Genomic DNA, 21427 nt, shown 5'->3' with positions numbered 1-21427 from the left:
GATTAGATTGTTGACGATTTCGCGTGATCTTGGATCGTTCGGTTCCCCGAAGCTCATCCGGGACTTGCTGTCATAGCAACAGAGCCGTAAGCGTAAACCTGCTCGGGAGCAGGCTTACTTTATGTAAACAGGATTAGATCGCGGCCACGCAGGTATGTCCGCTTCATTTATACGAAAGCAACAGCGATATTCCACCACTGTTTCACTATAAACAAATAACATCAATGTAACTAAAGATAATGCAGCACTTGATCCTTTTATTGATTTCACACAGATACATACAGGTCATTTCCTAAAAAAGGGAAATGTACTATTAACATTCTATTACATGTATGTGATTATTACAGATGTAATTCATATTTCAGAGTAGTAATTGGAAATCACTTCGTGTAATCAAGATGAGAGACCACGGCTATAAAAGCGAAGGTGGATTTGGGAAGCCTGTCGCAGCCATGTCCTGTCCGTAAACGCGAGCCACCCATTGCGGAAGGTGCAAGATTGATAAGGAGAGTTTTCAGAATTCAGCGTATATTGCGGGATAGACAGGATCCTTTAGCTCAGCGCGACAGTGTGCTCATTGAGAGATATCGATATTCCCGTGAGGGTATTATTTACTTAACCAACTTGTTGACGAGGGGGTGCAGGACCACCACCTGTCTTTTTTTGCTCTGCCCTTTTCTTGGTTGCTGTTATAAACAAACAGATTATTTCAGGGTCTCTTTCCAAGAGACTAAAAGCAATATAAGTGATAAATATTACCATTCTGTAGAATATTCTTATATTTCACTTTTACTTGTTCCCATGTTCTAGTGGGTCCTGTTGTGGCTCTAATGTGAAAGGGGATATAATATAACATATTATAATATAATGTAATATAATATTGGATAATATAGTGTGATATGATAAATCTACCCTACCGCCTACTGGTGTTGTCCAGAGGGGCCGATGGCGCGATATGGCAGCCTGGCTTCTGTCAGTCTGCCCCAGGGCAGCTGTGGCTACAACCGTAGCTGCCTCCACCAGTGTGTGAATGTGAGAGTGAATGAATAGTGGCATTGTCATGCGCTTTGGGTGCCTTGAAAAGCGCTACATCAATCCACTCCATTATTATTGTCATCATTAAATTACTTACGAGTTTAATTTGTCAGCAACTTTCTGCCAGCCCTCTCTCCTTGCTTTTGCAGCCTTTGCAGTGTTCCCTTGCGTTTTAATTAAACTCTGAAACTCCTGAAATCCCTCACTCAAGAGTTCTTGCTCTGCTGCCGAAAAATACCGAGCGCGCTCCTTCGACATTTTCGCCGACCAATCAGAGGGTTGCCGATCAATGTTTCTACTCTCGATGCGTAGCCCCTGTTAAGCCAACCAGTGATCTCACATTACTTCATCCAGCTATACTAATCGTCAACAACAGGTATGTTCGGAGAACCGGCTTAGCGAGCTCACGGGTAGCGCGATGATTTGATCTCGGATGTGTCATTTGATCTTGGATGTAGTAAGCGACGTACGAAGAACTGGCCCCAGGAGTGGGCAATCTCAGTCCACGAGGGTCGGTGACCCTGCAGGTTTTAGATGTGTTCTCGAACCAAAACAGCTGACTTAAATGGCTAAATAAGCTCCTCAAAATGTCCTGAAGTTCTCCAGAGGCCTGATAACGAACTAATCATGTGATTCAGGTGTGTTGACCCAAGGTGAGATCTAAAACCTGCAGGGCCCTTGTGTACTGAGATTGCCCAACCCTGGTCTAGAAAGTTAAAGAGCAAGTTAGTGGCCCAGTCAATTCCACTCCTCTTGTGTTGGCTGATCTCATCATCTCAGTGAAACCTCATCTTCATGCTGCACCAAACCTCGCTCATGCTCTTCTGCTGCACTTTCCACTTCAGCTTCCTGCTGTATCGTTCATTATCCACCTTGACTCAAGTCAACTTTTCCTCTTGCACTCTTCCCACTTCTAATCCTGTTGCCACCTCTGAAGGCCCCGATCTTCTTCTTGACAAGCTCTTTGATGTCCTTTGTTTGGCTAGCACACAACCTACAGAAGACAAAACCAAGAGACTTAATTCTCAATAGGGATGCAAGTAAAACAGAGAAAATGCTGGACAAGCAGAGTTGTCTAAAGAGTGAACATCAATTCCCTTGTGACCAAAGAAGGAAAAGACCCATGTTTCCACCCGGTTTCGGACCGGGGACCTTTCGCATGTGAGGCGAACGTGATAACCACTACACTACGGAAACCCCGAAAGACAGCTTCTTTGGCTTTCCAATGTGTCTCACTGAGTAATCTCGCACTGACAAATCTGGTGGCATGTTCCTATCATGGCCTTGAAGTAAAAGGAGCCATGGAGAAGAGACAGACGCACTCTAGCAAGGAGTCTGAACTGTAGTCTCCATGTTAGGCTCACTTAAACTTTGGACATTTAGGAGTTCACTAAAGCAAGCACAGCTCAACATATGCTGCCCTAAGAACCCCAGAACCTCTGGCAGCAGAACTGTTGCCTAAAGCGCCCATTTGTTTCATTGCCTTGGGCATTGGCTGAAAATAGGCCCAAGTCCTGTGCAGGCCACCTAGAGCCAGTCATTTCCAAGAGCTTAGTCTGTGCCTCCATCTTCAGGAAATATAGCGACTGGAGATTTGTTGATTTGTGTGAAGTCTGTGGAGTTTGCAGAAATTTGGGCCATAGACAACTCTTTAGCAAGACGAGCATCCAAAGGTTACAGATGTCAGAGACCTGAACCAGATTTGAGTACTTTCTCTTGTCTGTGTCCCAAACAGCAGTAGAACCCCACAAGTTCAAGCAGTGCCTGCAGTCAGACACTTTTATATCAGGACGCATAAGCAAAGACGCATGCTTCCGCCCGGTTTCGGACCGGGGACCTTTCGCGTGTAAGGCGAACGTGATAACCACTACACTACGGAAACTGAGCTTGCGTACCCCGTAGTAATTAAAGGAGCATTTCAATGCTTTCTTACATTTGTGGACTTTTATGACAGATCATGTAGGACTATTGAGAAGGAGGGAACTCCCATTTGTGTCATTCTTCAAGCACTCCCCCACTTATGGCTGTATTGACAATGCAAATTGTGATCTCAAGATTGCATCTCTTGTCATGGGAGCTGATCTTCTGGTTGACAAGCTCTTTGATGTCCTTTGTTTGGCTAGCACACAATCTACAGAAGACAAGACCAAGAAACTTATTTGTCAGTAGGGACGCACGTAAAACAGAGAAAACGCTGCACAAGCAGTGTTCTCTTGGACTAGCATCTCTTCTGATGGGAGCTCTTTCTGAGAAGACCTTTTCGACTTGTGAGCGCACAGGTGGAATTCATGTTTCTTCAAGCCCATTATAGGACTAGATTATTAGATTGACTAGGATCTGGTGTGCGATTAAGGTGTGTGTGGTCATTGCAGGTAAAAGGGAGAACAGAGAAGGAAACTGCTCACTCCCCGTCGGGGAATCGAACCCCGGTCTTCCGCGTGACAGGTGGAGATACTGTCCACTATACTAACGAGGACCTCTGAAGTAGTGCAATGGTCACGTCAAGCTGCGATTCGCAGCAGGTATGACAGGTAAAATTTGGCTGGCCGTGTAGAAATCCCCATCGGTTTACCAGGAACTACACTTTTATGCCTGTTTGACACAGATCTTTTGTGTGCTTCAGGCAGGGTTCCATGGTGTAATGGTTAGCACTCTGGACTCTGAATCCAGCGATCTGAGTTCAAGTCTCAGTGGAACCTCATTTGGCTTTCTAGCACTTTGCTCCACAGGTACATTAGCATTAGCACACGCTAGCATAAGAATCTAGTCAGTTGAAGAGCAAGTTAGTGGCCCAGTCAGTTCCACTCCTCTTGTGTTGGCTGATCTCATCTGCACATGGTCTTCATGCTGCACCAAACCTCGCTCATGCTCTTCTGCTGCACTTTCCACTTCAGCTTCCTGCTGTATCGTTCATTAGCCACCTTGACTCAAGTCAACTTTTCCTCTTGCACTCTTCCCACTTCCAATCCCTTTGCCACCTCTGAAGGCCCCGATCTTCTTCTTGACAAGCTCTTTGATGTCCTTTGTTTGGCTAGCACACAACCTACAGAAGACAAAACCAAGAGACTTAATTCTCAATAGGGATGCAAGTAAAACAGAGAAAATGCTGGACAAGCAGAGTTGTCTAAAGAGTGAACATCAATTCCCTTGTGACCAAAGAAGGAAAAGACCCATGTTTCCACCCGGTTTCGGACCGGGGACCTTTCGCATGTGAGGCGAACGTGATAACCACTACACTACGGAAACTGAGCTTGCATACCCCGTAGTAATTAAAGGAGCATTTCAATGCTTTCTTACATTTGTGGACTTTTATAACAGATCATGTAGGACTATTGAGAAGGCGGGAACTCCCATTTGTGTCATTCTTCAAGCACTCCCCCACTTATGGCTGTATTGACAATGCAAATTGTGATCTCAAGATTGCATCTCTTGTCATGGGAGCTGATCTTCTGGTTGACAAGCTCTTTGATGTCCTTTGTTTGGCTAGCACACAATCTACAGAAGACAAGACCAAGAAACTTATTTGTCAGTAGGGACGCACGTAAAACAGAGAAAACGCTGCACAAGCAGTGTTCTCTTGGACTAGCATATCTTCTGATGGGAGCTCTTTCTGAGAAGACCTTTTCGACTTGTGAGCGCACAGGTGGAATTCATGTTTCTTCAAGCCCATTATAGGACTAGATTATTAGATTGACTAGGATCTGGTGTGCGATTAAGGTGTGTGTGGTCATTGCAGGTAAAAGGGAGAACAGAGAAGGAAACTGCTCACTCCCCATCGGGGAATCGAACCCCGGTCTTCCGCGTGACAGGCGGAGATACTGTCCACTATACTAACGAGGACCTCTGAAGCAGTGCAATGGTCAAGTCAAGCTGCGATTCGCAGCAGGTATGACAGGTAAAATTTGGCTGGCCGTGTAGAAATCCCCATCGGTTTACCAGGAACTACACTTTTATGCCTGTTTGACACAGATCTTTTGTGTGCTTCAGGCAGGGTTCCATGGTGTAATGGTTAGCACTCTGGACTCTGAATCCAGCGATCTGAGTTCAAGTCTCAGTGGAACCTCATTTGGCTTTCTAGCACTTTGCTCCACAGGTACATTAGCATTAGCACACGCTAGCATAAGAATCTAGTCAGTTAAAGAGCAAGTTAGTGGCCCAGTCAGTTCCACTCCTCTTGTGTTGGCTGATCTCATCTGCACATGGTCTTCATGCTGCACCAAACCTCGCTCATTCTCTTCTGCTGCACTTTCCACTTCAGCTTCCTGCTGTATCGTTCATTAGCCACCTTGACTCAAGTCAACTTTTCCTCTTGCACTCTTCCCACTTCCAATCCCTTTGCTACCTCTGAAGGGCCCGATCTTCTTCTTGACAAGCTCTTTGATGTCCTTTGTTTGGCTAGCACACAACCTACAGAAGACAAAACCAAGAGACTTAATTCTCAATAGGGATGCAAGTAAAACAGAGAAAATGCTGGACAAGCAGAGTTGTCTAAAGAGTGAATATCAATTCCCTTGTAACCAAAGAAGGAAAAGACCCATGTTTCCGCCCGGTTTCGGACCGGGGACCTTTCGCGTGTGAGGCGAACGTGATAACCACTACACTACGGAAACCCCGAAAGACAGCTTGTTTGGCTTTCCAATGTGTCTCACTGAGTAATCTCGCACTCTGACAAATTTGGTGACATGTTCCTATCATGGCCTTGAAGTAAAAGGAGCCATGGAGAAGAGACAGACGCACTCTAGCAAGGAGTCTGAACTGTAGTCTCCATGTTAGGCTCACTTAAACTTTGGACATTTAGGAGTTCACTAAAGCAAGCACAGCTCAACATATGCTGCCCTAAGAACCCCAGAACCTCTGGCAGCAGAACTGTTGCCTAAAGCGCCCATTTGTTTCATTGCCTTGGGCATTGGCTGAAAATAGGCCCAAGTCCTGTGCAGGCCACCTAGAGCCAGTCATTTCCAAGAGCTTAGTCTGTGCCTCCATCTTCAGGAAATATAGCGACTGGAGATTTGTTGATTTGTGTGAAGTCTGTGGAGTTTGCAGAAATTTGGGCCATAGACAACTCTTTAGCAAGACGAGCATCCAAAGGTTACAGATGTCAGAGACCTGAACCAGATTTGAGTACTTTCTCTTGTCTGTGTCCCAAACAGCAGTAGAACCCCACAAGTTCAAGCAGTGCCTGCAGTCAGACACTTTTATATCAGGACGCATAAGCAAAGACGCATGCTTCCGCCCGGTTTCGGACCGGGGACCTTTCGCGTGTTAGGCGAACGTGATAACCACTACACTACGGAAACTGAGCTTGCGTACCCCGTAGTAATTAAAGGAGCATTTCAATGCTTTCTTACATTTGTGGACTTTTATGACAGATCATGTAGGACTATTGAGAAGGAGGGAACTCCCATTTGTGTCATTCTTCAAGCACTCCCCCACTTATGGCTGTATTGACAATGCAAATTGTGATCTCAAGATTGCATCTCTTGTCATGGGAGCTGATCTTCTGGTTGACAAGCTCTTTGATGTCCTTTGTTTGGCTAGCACACAATCTACAGAAGACAAGACCAAGAAACTTATTTGTCAGTAGGGACGCACGTAAAACAGAGAAAATGCTGCACAAGCAGTGTTCTCTTGGACTAGCATCTCTTCTGATGGGAGCTCTTTCTGAGAAGACCTTTTCGACTTGTGAGCGCAAAGGTGGAATTCATGTTTCTTCAAGCCCATTATAGGACTAGATTATTAGATTGACTAGGATCTGGTGTGCGATTAAGGTGTGTGTGGTCATTGCAGGTAAAAGGCAGAACAGAGAAGGAAAATGCTCACTCCCCGTCGGGGAATCGAACCCCGGTCTTCCGCGTGACAGGCGGAGATACTGTCCACTATACTAACGAGGACCTCTGAAGCAGTGCAATGGTCACGTCAAGCTGCGATTCGCAGCAGGTATGACAGGTAAAATTTGGCTGGCCGTGTAGAAATCCCCATCGGTTTACCAGGAACTACACTTTTATGCCTGTTTGACACAGATCTTTTGTGTGCTTCAGGCAGGGATCCATGGTGTAATGGTTAGCACTCTGGACTCTGAATCCAGCGATCTGAGTTCAAGTCTCAGTGGAACCTCATTTGGCTTTCTAGCACTTTGCTCCACAGGTACATTAGCATTAGCACACGCTAGCATAAGAATCTAGTCAGTTATAGAGCAAGTTAATGGCCCAGTCAGTTCCACTCCTCTTGTGTTGGCTGATCTCATCTGCACATGGTCTTCATGCTGCACCAAACCTCGCTCATTCTCTTCTGCTGCACTTTCCACTTCAGCTTCCTGCTGTATCGTTCATTAGCCACCTTGACTCAAGTCAACTTTTCCTCTTGCACTCTTCCCACTTCCAATCCCTTTGCTACCTCTGAAGGGCCCGATCTTCTTCTTGACAAGCTCTTTGATGTCCTTTGTTTGGCTAGCACACAACCTACAGAAGACAAAACCAAGAGACTTAATTCTCAATAGGGATGCAAGTAAAACAGAGAAAATGCTGGACAAGCAGAGTTGTCTAAAGAGTGAATATCAATTCCCTTGTAACCAAAGAAGGAAAAGACCCATGTTTCCGCCCGGTTTCGGACCGGGGACCTTTCGCGTGTGAGGTGAACGTGATAACCACTACACTACGGAAACCCCGAAAGACAGCTTGTTTGGCTTTCCAATGTGTCTCACTGAGTAATCTCGCACTCTGACAAATTTGGTGACATGTTCCTATCATGGCCTTGAAGTAAAAGGAGCCATGGAGAAGAGACAGACGCACTCTAGCAAGAAGTCTGAACTGTAGTCTCCATGTTAGGCTCACTTAAACTTTGGACATTTAGGAGTTCACTAAAGCAAGCACAGCTCAACATATGCTGCCCTAAGAACCCCAGAACCTCTGGCAGCAGAACTGTTGCCTAAAGCGCCCATTTGTTTCATTGCCTTGGGCATTGGCTGAAAATAGGCCCAAGTCCTGTGCAGGCCACCTAGAGCCAGTCATTTCCAAGAGCTTAGTCTGTGCCTCCATCTTCAGGAAATATAGCGACTGGAGATTTGTTGATTTGTGTGAAGTCTGTGGAGTTTGCAGAAATTTGGGCCATAGACAACTCTTTAGCAAGACGAGCATCCAAAGGTTACAGATGTCAGAGACCTGAACCAGATTTGAGTACTTTCTCTTGTCTGTGTCCCAAACAGCAGTAGAACCCCACAAGTTCAAGCAGTGCCTGCAGTCAGACACTTTTATATCAGGACGCATAAGCAAAGACGCATGCTTCCGCCCGGTTTCGGACCGGGGACCTTTCGCGTGTTAGGCGAACGTGATAACCACTACACTACGGAAACTGAGCTTGCGTACCCCGTAGTAATTAAAGGAGCATTTCAATGCTTTCTTACATTTGTGGACTTTTATGACAGATCATGTAGGACTATTGAGAAGGAGGGAACTCCCATTTGTGTCATTCTTCAAGCACTCCCCCACTTATGGCTGTATTGACAATGCAAATTGTGATCTCAAGATTGCATCTCTTGTCATGGGAGCTGATCTTCTGGTTGACAAGCTCTTTGATGTCCTTTGTTTGGCTAGCACACAATCTACAGAAGACAAGACCAAGAAACTTATTTGTCAGTAGGGACGCACGTAAAACAGAGAAAATGCTGCACAAGCAGTGTTCTCTTGGACTAGCATCTCTTCTGATGGGAGCTCTTTCTGAGAAGACCTTTTCGACTTGTGAGCGCACAGGTGGAATTCATGTTTCTTCAAGCCCATTATAGGACTAGATTATTAGATTGACTAGGATCTGGTGTGCGATTAAGGTGTGTGTGGTCATTGCAGGTAAAAGGCAGAACAGAGAAGGAAAATGCTCACTCCCCGTCGGGGAATCGAACCCCGGTGTTTAGCGTGACAGGCGGAGATACTGTCCACTATACTAACGAGGACCTCTGAAGCAGTGCAATGGTCACGTCAAGCTGCGATTCGCAGCAGGTATGACAGGTAAAATTATGCTGGCCGTGTAGAAATCCCCATCGGTTTACCAGGAACTACACTTTTATGCCTGTTTGACACAGATCTTTTGTGTGCTTCAGGCAGGGTTCCATGGTGTAATGGTTAGCACTCTGGACTCTGAATCCAGCGATCTGAGTTCAAGTCTCAGTGGAACCTCATTTGGCTTTCTAGCACTTTGCTCCACAGGTACATTAGCATTAGCACACGCTAGCATAAGAATCTAGTCAGTTATAGAGCAAGTTAGTGGCCCAGTCAGTTCCACTCCTCTTGTGTTGGCTGATCTCATCTGCACATGGTCTTCATGCTGCACCAAACCTCGCTCATGCTCTTCTGCTGCACTTTCCACTTCAGCTTCCTGCTGTATCGTTCATTAGCCACCTTGACTCAAGTCAACTTTTCCTCTTGCACTCTTCCCACTTCCAATCCCTTTGCCACCTCTGAAGGCCCCGATCTTCTTCTTGACAAGCTCTTTGATGTCCTTTGTTTGGCTAGCACACAACCTACAGAAGACAAAACCAAGAGACTTAATTCTCAATAGGGATGCAAGTAAAACAGAGAAAATGCTGGACAAGCAGAGTTGTCTAAAGAGTGAACATCAATTCCCTTGTGACCAAAGAAGGAAAAGACCCATGTTTCCACCCAGTTTTGGACCGGGGACCTTTCGCGTGTTAGGCGAACGTGATAACCACTACACTACGGAAACTCAGCTTGCGTACCCCGTAGTAATTAAAGGAGCATTTCAATGCTTTCTTACATTTGTGGACTTTTATGACATATCATGTAGGACTATTGAGAAGGAGGGAACTCCCATTTGTGTCATTCTTCAAGCACTCCCCCACTTATGGCTGTATTGACAATGCAAATTGTGATCTCAAGATTGCATCTCTTGTCATGGGAGCTGATCTTCTGGTTGACAAGCTCTTTGATGTCCTTTGTTTGGCTAGCACACAATCTACAGAAGACAAGACCAAGAAACTTATTTGTCAGTAGGGACGCACGTAAAACAGAGAAAACGCTGCACAAGCAGTGTTCTCTTGGACTAGCATCTCTTCTGATGGGAGCTCTTTCTGAGAAGACCTTTTCGACTTGTGAGCGCACAGGTGGAATTCATGTTTCTTCAAGCCCATTATAGGACTAGATTATTAGATTGACTAGGATCTGGTGTGCGATTAAGGTGTGTGTGGTCATTGCAGGTAAAAGGGAGAACAGAGAAGGAAACTGCTCACTCCCCGTCGGGGAATCGAACCCCGGTCTTCCGCGTGACAGGCGGAGATACTGTCCACTATACTAACGAGGACCTCTGAAGTAGTGCAATGGTCACGTCAAGCTGCGATTCGCAGCAGGTATGACAGGTAAAATTTGGCTGGCCGTGTAGAAATCCCCATCGGTTTACCAGGAACTACACTTTTATGCCTGTTTGACACAGATCTTTTGTGTGCTTCAGGCAGGGTTCCATGGTGTAATGGTTAGCACTCTGGACTCTGAATCCAGCGATCTGAGTTCAAGTCTCAGTGGAACCTCATTTGGCTTTCTAGCACTTTGCTCCACAGGTACATTAGCATTAGCACACGCTAGCATAAGAATCTAGTCAGTTGAAGAGCAAGTTAGTGGCCCAGTCAGTTCCACTCCTCTTGTGTTGGCTGATCTCATCTGCACATGGTCTTCATGCTGCACCAAACCTCGCTCATGCTCTTCTGCTGCACTTTCCACTTCAGCTTCCTGCTGTATCGTTCATTAGCCACCTTGACTCAAGTCAACTTTTCCTCTTGCACTCTTCCCACTTCCAATCCCTTTGCCACCTCTGAAGGCCCCGATCTTCTTCTTGACAAGCTCTTTGATGTCCTTTGTTTGGCTAGCACACAACCTACAGAAGACAAAACCAAGAGACTTAATTCTCAATAGGGATGCAAGTAAAACAGAGAAAATGCTGGACAAGCAGAGTTGTCTAAAGAGTGAATATCAATTCCCTTGTAACCAAAGAAGGAAAAGACCCATGTTTCCGCCCGGTTTCGGACCGGGGACCTTTCGCGTGTGAGGCGAACGTGATAACCACTACACTACGGAAACCCCGAAAGACAGCTTGTTTGGCTTTCCAATGTGTCTCACTGAGTAATCTCGCACTCTGACAAATTTGGTGACATGTTCCTATCATGGCCTTGAAGTAAAAGGAGCCATGGAGAAGAGACAGACGCACTCTAGCAAGGAGTCTGAACTGTAGTCTCCATGTTAGGCTCACTTAAACTTTGGACATTTAGGAGTTCACTAAAGCAAGCACAGCTCAACATATGCTGCCCTAAGAACCCCAGAACCTCTGGCAGCAGAACTGTTGCCTAAAGCGCCCATTTGTTTCATTGCCTTGGGCATTGGCTGAAAATAGGCCCAAGTCCTGTGCAGGCCACCTAGAGCCAGTCATTTCCAAGAGCTTAGTCTGTGCCTCCATCTTCAGGAAATATAGCGACTGGAGATTTGTTGATTTGTGTGAAGTCTGTGGAGTTTGCAGAAATTTGGGCCATAGACAACTCTTTAGCAAGACGAGCATCCAAAGGTTACAGATGTCAGAGACCTGAACCAGATTTGAGTACTTTCTCTTGTCTGTGTCCCAAACAGTAGTAGAACCCCACAAGTTCAAGCAGTGCCTGCAGTCAGACACTTTTATATCAGGACGCATAAGCAAAGACGCATGCTTCCGCCCGGTTTCGGACCGGGGACCTTTCGCGTGTTAGGCGAACGTGACAACCACTACACTACGGAAACTGAGCTTGCGTACCCCGTAGTAATTAAAGGAGCATTTCAATGCTTTCTTACATTTGTGGACTTTTATGACAGATCATGTAGGACTATTGAGAAGGAGGGAACTCCCATTTGTGTCATTCTTCAAGCACTCCCCCACTTATGGCTGTATTGACAATGCAAATTGTGATCTCAAGATTGCATCTCTTGTCATGGGAGCTGATCTTCTGGTTGACAAGCTCTTTGATGTCCTTTGTTTGGCTAGCACACAATCTACAGAAGACAAGACCAAGAAACTTATTTGTCAGTAGGGACGCACGTAAAACAGAGAAAACGCTGCACAAGCAGTGTTCTCTTGGACTAGCATCTCTTCTGATGGGAGCTCTTTCTGAGAAGACCTTTTCGACTTGTGAGCGCACAGGTGGAATTCATGTTTCTTCAAGCCCATTATAGGACTAGATTATTAGATTGACTAGGATCTGGTGTGCGATTAAGGTGTGTGTGGTCATTGCAGGTAAAAGGGAGAACAGAGAAGGAAACTGCTCACTCCCCGTCGGGGAATCGAACCCCGGTCTTCCGCGTGACAGGCGGAGATACTGTCCACTATACTAACGAGGACCTCTGAAGCAGTGCAATGGTCACGTCAAGCTGCGATTCGCAGCAGGTATGACAGGTAAAATTTGGCTGGCCGTGTAGAAATCCCCATCGGTTTACCAGGAACTACACTTTTATGCCTGTTTGACACAGATCTTTTGTGTGCTTCAGGCAGGGATCCATGGTGTAATGGTTAGCACTCTGGACTCTGAATCCAGCGATCTGAGTTCAAGTCTCAGTGGAACCTCATTTGGCTTTCTAGCACTTTGCTCCACAGGTACATTAGCATTAGCACACGCTAGCATAAGAATCTAGTCAGTTATAGAGCAAGTTAGTGGCCCAGTCAGTTCCACTCCTCTTGTGTTGGCTGATCTCATCTGCACATGGTCTTCATGCTGCACCAAACCTCGCTCATTCTCTTCTGCTGCACTTTCCACTTCAGCTTCCTGCTGTATCGTTCATTAGCCACCTTGACTCAAGTCAACTTTTCCTCTTGCACTCTTCCCACTTCCAATCCCTTTGCCACCTCTGAAGGCCCCGATCTTCTTCTTGACAAGCTCTTTGATGTCCTTTGTTTGGCTAGCACACAACCTACAGAAGACAAAACCAAGAGACTTAATTCTCAATAGGGATGCAAGTAAAACAGAGAAAATGCTGGACAAGCAGAGTTGTCTAAAGAGTGAACATCAATTCCCTTGTGACCAAAGAAGGAAAAGACCCATGTTTCCACCGGGTTTCGGACCGGGGACCTTTCGCGTGTTAGGCGAACGTGATAACCACTACACTACGGAAACTGAGCTTGCATACCCCGTAGTAATTAAAGGAGCATTTCAATGCTTTCTTACATTTGTGGACTTTTATAACAGATCATGTAGGACTATTGAGAAGGAGGGAACTCCCATTTGTGTCATTCTTCAAGCACTCCCCCACTTATGGCTGTATTGACAATGCAAATTGTGATCTCAAGATTGCATCTCTTGTCATGGGAGCTGATCTTCTGGTTGACAAGCTCTTTGATGTCCTTTGTTTGGCTAGCACACAATCTACAGAAGACAAGACCAAGAAACTTATTTGTCAGTAGGGACGCACGTAAAACAGAGAAAACGCTGCACAAGCAGTGTTCTCTTGGACTAGCATATCTTCTGATGGGAGCTCTTTCTGAGAAGACCTTTTCGACTTGTGAGCGCACAGGTGGAATTCATGTTTCTTCAAGCCCATTATAGGACTAGATTATTAGATTGACTAGGATCTGGTGTGCGATTAAGGTGTGTGTGGTCATTGCAGGTAAAAGGGAGAACAGAGAAGGAAAGTGCTCACTCCCCGTCGGGGAATCGAACCCCGGTCTTCCGCGTGACAGGCGGAGATACTGTCCACTATACTAACGAGGACCTCTGAAGCAGTGCAATGGTCACGTCAAGCTGCGATTCGCAGCAGGTATGACAGGTAAAATTTGGCTGGCCGTGTAGAAATCCCCATCGGTTTACCAGGAACTACACTTTTATGCCTGTTTGACACAGATCTTTTGTGTGCTTCAGGCAGGGTTCCATGGTGTAATGGTTAGCACTCTGGACTCTGAATCCAGCGATCTGAGTTCAAGTCTCAGTGGAACCTCATTTGGCTTTCTAGCACTTTGCTCCACAGGTACATTAGCATTAGCACACGCTAGCATAAGAATCTAGTCAGTTATAGAGCAAGTTAGTGGCCCAGTCAGTTCCACTCCTCTTGTGTTGGCTGATCTCATCTGCACATGGTCTTCATGCTGCACCAAACCTCGCTCATGCTCTTCTGCTGCACTTTCCACTTCAGCTTCCTGCTGTATCGTTCATTAGCCACCTTGACTCAAGTCAACTTTTCCTCTTGCACTCTTCCCACTTCCAATCCCTTTGCCACCTCTGAAGGCCCCGATCTTCTTCTTGACAAGCTCTTTGATGTCCTTTGTTTGGCTAGCACACAACCTACAGAAGACAAAACCAAGAGACTTAATTCTCAATAGGGATGCAAGTAAAACAGAGAAAATGCTGGACAAGCAGAGTTGTCTAAAGAGTGAACATCAATTCCCTTGTGACCAAAGAAGGAAAAGACCCATGTTTCCACCCAGTTTTGGACCGGGGACCTTTCGCGTGTTAGGCGAACGTGATAACCACTACACTACGGAAACTGAGCTTGCGTACCCCGTAGTAATTAAAGGAGCATTTCAATGCTTTCTTACATTTGTGGACTTTTATGACATATCATGTAGGACTATTGAGAAGGAGGGAACTCCCATTTGTGTCATTCTTCAAGCACTCCCCCACTTATGGCTGTATTGACAATGCAAATTGTGATCTCAAGATTGCATCTCTTGTCATGGGAGCTGATCTTCTGGTTGACAAGCTCTTTGATGTCCTTTGTTTGGCTAGCACACAATCTACAGAAGACAAGACCAAGAAACTTATTTGTCAGTAGGGACGCACGTAAAACAGAGAAAACGCTGCACAAGCAGTGTTCTCTTGGACTAGCATCTCTTCTGATGGGAGCTCTTTCTGAGAAGACCTTTTCGACTTGTGAGCGCACAGGTGGAATTCATGTTTCTTCAAGCCCATTATAGGACTAGATTATTAGATTGACTAGGATCTGGTGTGCGATTAAGGTGTGTGTGGTCATTGCAGGTAAAAGGGAGAACAGAGAAGGAAACTGCTCACTCCCCGTCGGGGAATCGAACCCCGGTCTTCCGCGTGACAGGCGGAGATACTGTCCACTATACTAACGAGGACCTCTGAAGTAGTGCAATGGTCACGTCAAGCTGCGATTCGCAGCAGGTATGACAGGTAAAATTTGGCTGGCCGTGTAGAAATCCCCATCGGTTTACCAGGAACTACACTTTTATGCCTGTTTGACACAGATCTTTTGTGTGCTTCAGGCAGGGTTCCATGGTGTAATGGTTAGCACTCTGGACTCTGAATCCAGCGATCTGAGTTCAAGTCTCAGTGGAACCTCATTTGGCTTTCTAGCACTTTGCTCCACAGGTACATTAGCATTAGCACACGCTAGCATAAGAATCTAGTCAGTTGAAGAGCAAGTTAGTGGCCCAGTCAGTTCCACTCCTCTTGTGTTGGCTGATCTCATCTGCACATGGTCTTCATGCTGCACCAAACCTCGCTCATGCTCTTCTGCTGCACTTTCCACTTCAGCTTCCTGCTGTATCGTTCATTAGCCACCTTGACTCAAGTCAACTTTTCCTCTTGCACTCTTCCCACTTCCAATCCCTTTGCCACCTCTGAAGGCCCCGATCTTCTTCTTGACAAGCTCTTTGATGTCCTTTGTTTGGCTAGCACACAACCTACAGAAGACAAAACCAAGAGACTTAATTCTCAATAGGGATGCAAGTAAAACAGAGAAAATGCTGGACAAGCAGAGTTGTCTAAAGAGTGAATATCAATTCCCTTGTAACCAAAGAAGGAAAAGACCCATGTTTCCGCCCGGTTTCGGACCGGGGACCTTTCGCGTGTGAGGCGAACGTGATAACCACTACACTACGGAAACCCCGAAAGACAGCTTGTTTGGCTTTCCAATGTGTCTCACTGAGTAATCTCGCACTCTGACAAATTTGGTGACATGTTCCTATCATGGCCTTGAAGTAAAAGGAGCCATGGAGAAGAGACAGACGCACTCTAGCAAGGAGTCTGAACTGTAGTCTCCATGTTAGGCTCACTTAAACTTTGGACATTTAGGAGTTCACTAAAGCAAGCACAGCTCAACATATGCTGCCCTAAGAACCCCAGAACCTCTGGCAGCAGAACTGTTGCCTAAAGCGCCCATTTGTTTCATTGCCTTGGGCATTGGCTGAAAATAGGCCCAAGTCCTGTGCAGGCCACCTAGAGCCAGTCATTTCCAAGAGCTTAGTCTGTGCCTCCATCTTCAGGAAATATAGCGACTGGAGATTTGTTGATTTGTGTGAAGTCTGTGGAGTTTGCAGAAATTTGGGCCATAGACAACTCTTTAGCAAGACGAGCATCCAAAGGTTACAGATGTCAGAGACCTGAACCAGATTTGAGTACTTTCTCTTGTCTGTGTCCCAAACAGCAGTAGAACCCCACAAGTTCAAGCAGTGCCTGCAGTCAGACACTTTTATATCAGGACGCATAAGCAAAGACGCATGCTTCCGCCCGGTTTCGGACCGGGGACCTTTCGCGTGTAAGGCGAACGTGATAACCACTACACTACGGAAACTGAGCTTGCGTACCCCGTAGTAATTAAAGGAGCATTTCAATGCTTTCTTACATTTGTGGACTTTTATGACATATCATGTAGGACTATTGAGAAGGAGGGAACTCCCATTTGTGTCATTCTTCAAGCACTCCCCCACTTATGGCTGTATTGACAATGCAAATTGTGATCTCAAGATTGCATCTCTTGTCATGGGAGCTGATCTTCTGGTTGACAAGCTCTTTGATGTCCTTTGTTTGGCTAGCACACAATCTACAGAAGACAAGACCAAGAAACTTATTTGTCAGTAGGGACGCACGTAAAACAGAGAAAACGCTGCACAAGCAGTGTTCTCTTGGACTAGCATCTCTTCTGATGGGAGCTCTTTCTGAGAAGACCTTTTCGACTTGTGAGCGCACAGGTGGAATTCATGTTTCTTCAAGCCCATTATAGGACTAGATTATTAGATTGACTAGGATCTGGTGTGCGATTAAGGTGTGTGTGGTCATTGCAGGTAAAAGGGAGAACAGAGAAGGAAACTGCTCACTCCCCGTCGGGGAATCGAACCCCGGTCTTCCGCGTGACAGGCGGAGATACTGTCCACTATACTAACGAGGACCTCTGAAGCAGTGCAATGGTCACGTCAAGCTGCGATTCGCAGCAGGTATGACAGGTAAAATTTGGCTGGCCGTGTAGAAATCCCCATCGGTTTACCAGGAACTACACTTTTATGCCTGTTTGACACAGATCTTTTGTGTGCTTCAGGCAGGGATCCATGGTGTAATGGTTAGCACTCTGGACTCTGAATCCAGCGATCTGAGTTCAAGTCTCAGTGGAACCTCATTTGGCTTTCTAGCACTTTGCTCCACAGGTACATTAGCATTAGCACACGCTAGCATAAGAATCTAGTCAGTTATAGAGCAAGTTAGTGGCCCAGTCAGTTCCACTCCTCTTGTGTTGGCTGATCTCATCTGCACATGGTCTTCATGCTGCACCAAACCTCGCTCATTCTCTTCTGCTGCACTTTCCACTTCAGCTTCCTGCTGTATCGTTCATTAGCCACCTTGACTCAAGTCAACTTTTCCTCTTGCACTCTTCCCACTTCCAATCCCTTTGCCACCTCTGAAGGCCCCGATCTTCTTCTTGACAAGCTCTTTGATGTCCTTTGTTTGGCTAGCACACAACCTACAGAAGACAAAACCAAGAGACTTAATTCTCAATAGGGATGCAAGTAAAACAGAGAAAATGCTGGACAAGCAGAGTTGTCTAAAGAGTGAACATCAATTCCCTTGTGACCAAAGAAGGAAAAGACCCATGTTTCCACCCGGTTTCGGACCGGGGACCTTTCGCGTGTTAGGCGAACGTGATAACCACTACACTACGGAAACTGAGCTTGCATACCCCGTAGTAATTAAAGGAGCATTTCAATGCTTTCTTACATTTGTGGACTTTTATAACAGATCATGTAGGACTATTGAGAAGGAGGGAACTCCCATTTGTGTCATTCTTCAAGCACTCCCCCACTTATGGCTGTATTGACAATGCAAATTGTGATCTCAAGATTGCATCTCTTGTCATGGGAGCTGATCTTCTGGTTGACAAGCTCTTTGATGTCCTTTGTTTGGCTAGCACACAATCTACAGAAGACAAGACCAAGAAACTTATTTGTCAGTAGGGACGCACGTAAAACAGAGAAAACGCTGCACAAGCAGTGTTCTCTTGGACTAGCATATCTTCTGATGGGAGCTCTTTCTGAGAAGACCTTTTCGACTTGTGAGCGCACAGGTGGAATTCATGTTTCTTCAAGCCCATTATAGGACTAGATTATTAGATTGACTAGGATCTGGTGTGCGATTAAGGTGTGTGTGGTCATTGCAGGTAAAAGGGAGAACAGAGAAGGAAACTGCTCACTCCCCGTCGGGGAATCGAACCCCGGTCTTCCGCGTGACAGGCAGAGATACTGTCCACTATACTAACGAGGACCTCTGAAGCAGTGCAATGGTCACGTCAAGCTGCGATTCGCAGCAGGTATGACAGGTAAAATTTGGCTGGCCGTGTAGAAATCCCCATCGGTTTACCAGGAACTACACTTTTATGCCTGTTTGACACAGATCTTTTGTGTGCTTCAGGCAGGGTTCCATGGTGTAATGGTTAGCACTCTGGACTCTGAATCCAGCGATCTGAGTTCAAGTCTCAGTGGAACCTCATTTGGCTTTCTAGCACTTTGCTCCACAGGTACATTAGCATTAGCACACGCTAGCATAAGAATCTAGTCAGTTAAAGAGCAAGTTAGTGGCCCAGTCAGTTCCACTCCTCTTGTGTTGGCTGATCTCATCTGCACATGGTCTTCATGCTGCACCAAACCTCGCTCATTCTCTTCTGCTGCACTTTCCACTTCAGCTTCCTGCTGTATCGTTCATTAGCCACCTTGACTCAAGTCAACTTTTCCTCTTGCACTCTTCCCACTTCCAATCCCTTTGCCACCTCTGAAGGCCCCGATCTTCTTCTTGACAAGCTCTTTGATGTCCTTTGTTTGGCTAGCACACAACCTACAGAAGACAAAACCAAGAGACTTAATTCTCAATAGGGATGCAAGTAAAACAGAGAAAATGCTGGACAAGCAGAGTTGTCTAAAGAGTGAACATCAATTCCCTTGTGACCAAAGAAGGAAAAGACCCATGTTTCCACCCGGTTTCGGACCGGGGACCTTTCGCGTGTTAGGCGAACGTGATAACCACTACACTACGGAAACTGAGCTTGCATACCCCGTAGTAATTAAAGGAGCATTTCAATGCTTTCTTACATTTGTGGACTTTTATAACAGATCATGTAGGACTATTGAGAAGGAGGGAACTCCCATTTGTGTCATTCTTCAAGCACTCCCCCACTTATGGCTGTATTGACAATGCAAATTGTGATCTCAAGATTGCATCTCTTGTCATGGGAGCTGATCTTCTGGTTGACAAGCTCTTTGATGTCCTTTGTTTGGCTAGCACACAATCTACAGAAGACAAGACCAAGAAACTTATTTGTCAGTAGGGACGCACGTAAAACAGAGAAAACGCTGCACAAGCAGTGTTCTCTTGGACTAGCATATCTTCTGATGGGAGCTCTTTCTGAGAAGACCTTTTCGACTTGTGAGCGCACAGGTGGAATTCATGTTTCTTCAAGCCCATTATAGGACTAGATTATTAGATTGACTAGGATCTGGTGTGCGATTAAGGTGTGTGTGGTCATTGCAGGTAAAAGGGAGAACAGAGAAGGAAACTGCTCACTCCCCGTCGGGGAATCGAACCCCGGTCTTCCGCGTGACAGGCGGAGATACTGTCCACTATACTAACGAGGACCTCTGAAGCAGTGCAATGGTCACGTCAAGCTGCGATTCGCAGCAGGTATGACAGGTAAAATTTGGCTGGCCGTGTAGAAATCCCCATCGGTTTACCAGGAACTACACTTTTATGCCTGTTTGACACAGATCTTTTGTGTGCTTCAGGCAGGGTTCCATGGTGTAATGGTTAGCACTCTGGACTCTGAATCCAGCGATCTGAGTTCAAGTCTCAGTGGAACCTCATTTGGCTTTCTAGCACTTTGCTCCACAGGTGCATTAGCACACGCTAGCATAAGAATCTAGTCAGTTAAAGAGCAAGTTAGTGGCCCAGTCAGTTCCACTCCTCTTGTGTTGGCTGATCTCATCTGCACATGGTCTTCATGCTGCACCAAACCTCGCTCATTCTCTTCTGCTGCACTTTCCACTTCAGCTTCCTGCTGTATCGTTCATTAGCCACCTTGACTCAAGTCAACTTTTCCTCTTGCACTCTTCCCACTTCCAATCCCTTTGCCACCTCTGAAGGCCCCGATCTTCTTCTTGACAAGCTCTTTGATGTCCTTTGTTTGGCTAGCACACAACCTACAGAAGACAAAACCAAGAGACTTAATTCTCAATAGGGATGCAAGTAAAACAGAGAAAATGCTGGACAAGCAGAGTTGTCTAAAGAGTGAACATCAATTCCCTTGTGACCAAAGAAGGAAAAGACCCATGTTTCCACCCGGTTTCGGACCGGGGACCTTTCGCGTGTTAGGCGAACGTGATAACCACTACACTACGGAAACTGAGCTTGCATACCCCGTAGTAATTAAAGGAGCATTTCAATGCTTTCTTACATTTGTGGACTTTTATAACAGATCATGTAGGACTATTGAGAAGGAGGGAACTCCCATTTGTGTCATTCTTCAAGCACTCCCCCACTTATGGCTGTATTGACAATGCAAATTGTGATCTCAAGATTGCATCTCTTGTCATGGGAGCTGATCTTCTGGTTGACAAGCTCTTTGATGTCCTTTGTTTGGCTAGCACACAATCTACAGAAGACAAGACCAAGAAACTTATTTGTCAGTAGGGACGCACGTAAAACAGAGAAAACGCTGCACAAGCAGTGTTCTCTTGGACTAGCATATCTTCTGATGGGAGCTCTTTCTGAGAAGACCTTTTCGACTTGTGAGCGCACAGGTGGAATTCATGTTTCTTCAAGCCCATTATAGGACTAGATTATTAGATTGACTAGGATCTGGTGTGCGATTAAGGTGTGTGTGGTCATTGCAGGTAAAAGGGAGAACAGAGAAGGAAACTGCTCACTCCCCGTCGGGGAATCGAACCCCGGTCTTCCGCGTGACAGGCGGAGATACTGTCCACTATACTAACGAGGACCTCTGAAGCAGTGCAATGGTCACGTCAAGCTGCGATTCGCAGCAGGTATGACAGGTAAAATTTGGCTGGCCGTGTAGAAATCCCCATCGGTTTACCAGGAACTACACTTTTATGCCTGTTTGACACAGATCTTTTGTGTGCTTCAGGCAGGGTTCCATGGTGTAATGGT

This window comes from Rhamphochromis sp. 'chilingali', assembly GCF_963969265.1.
Source record: "Rhamphochromis sp. 'chilingali' genome assembly, chromosome: 22".
Classification (NCBI taxonomy): domain Eukaryota; kingdom Metazoa; phylum Chordata; class Actinopteri; order Cichliformes; family Cichlidae; genus Rhamphochromis; species Rhamphochromis sp. 'chilingali'.
The sequence above is the reverse complement of the archived record's forward strand: the minus strand, read 5'-3'. Positions refer to the sequence as shown.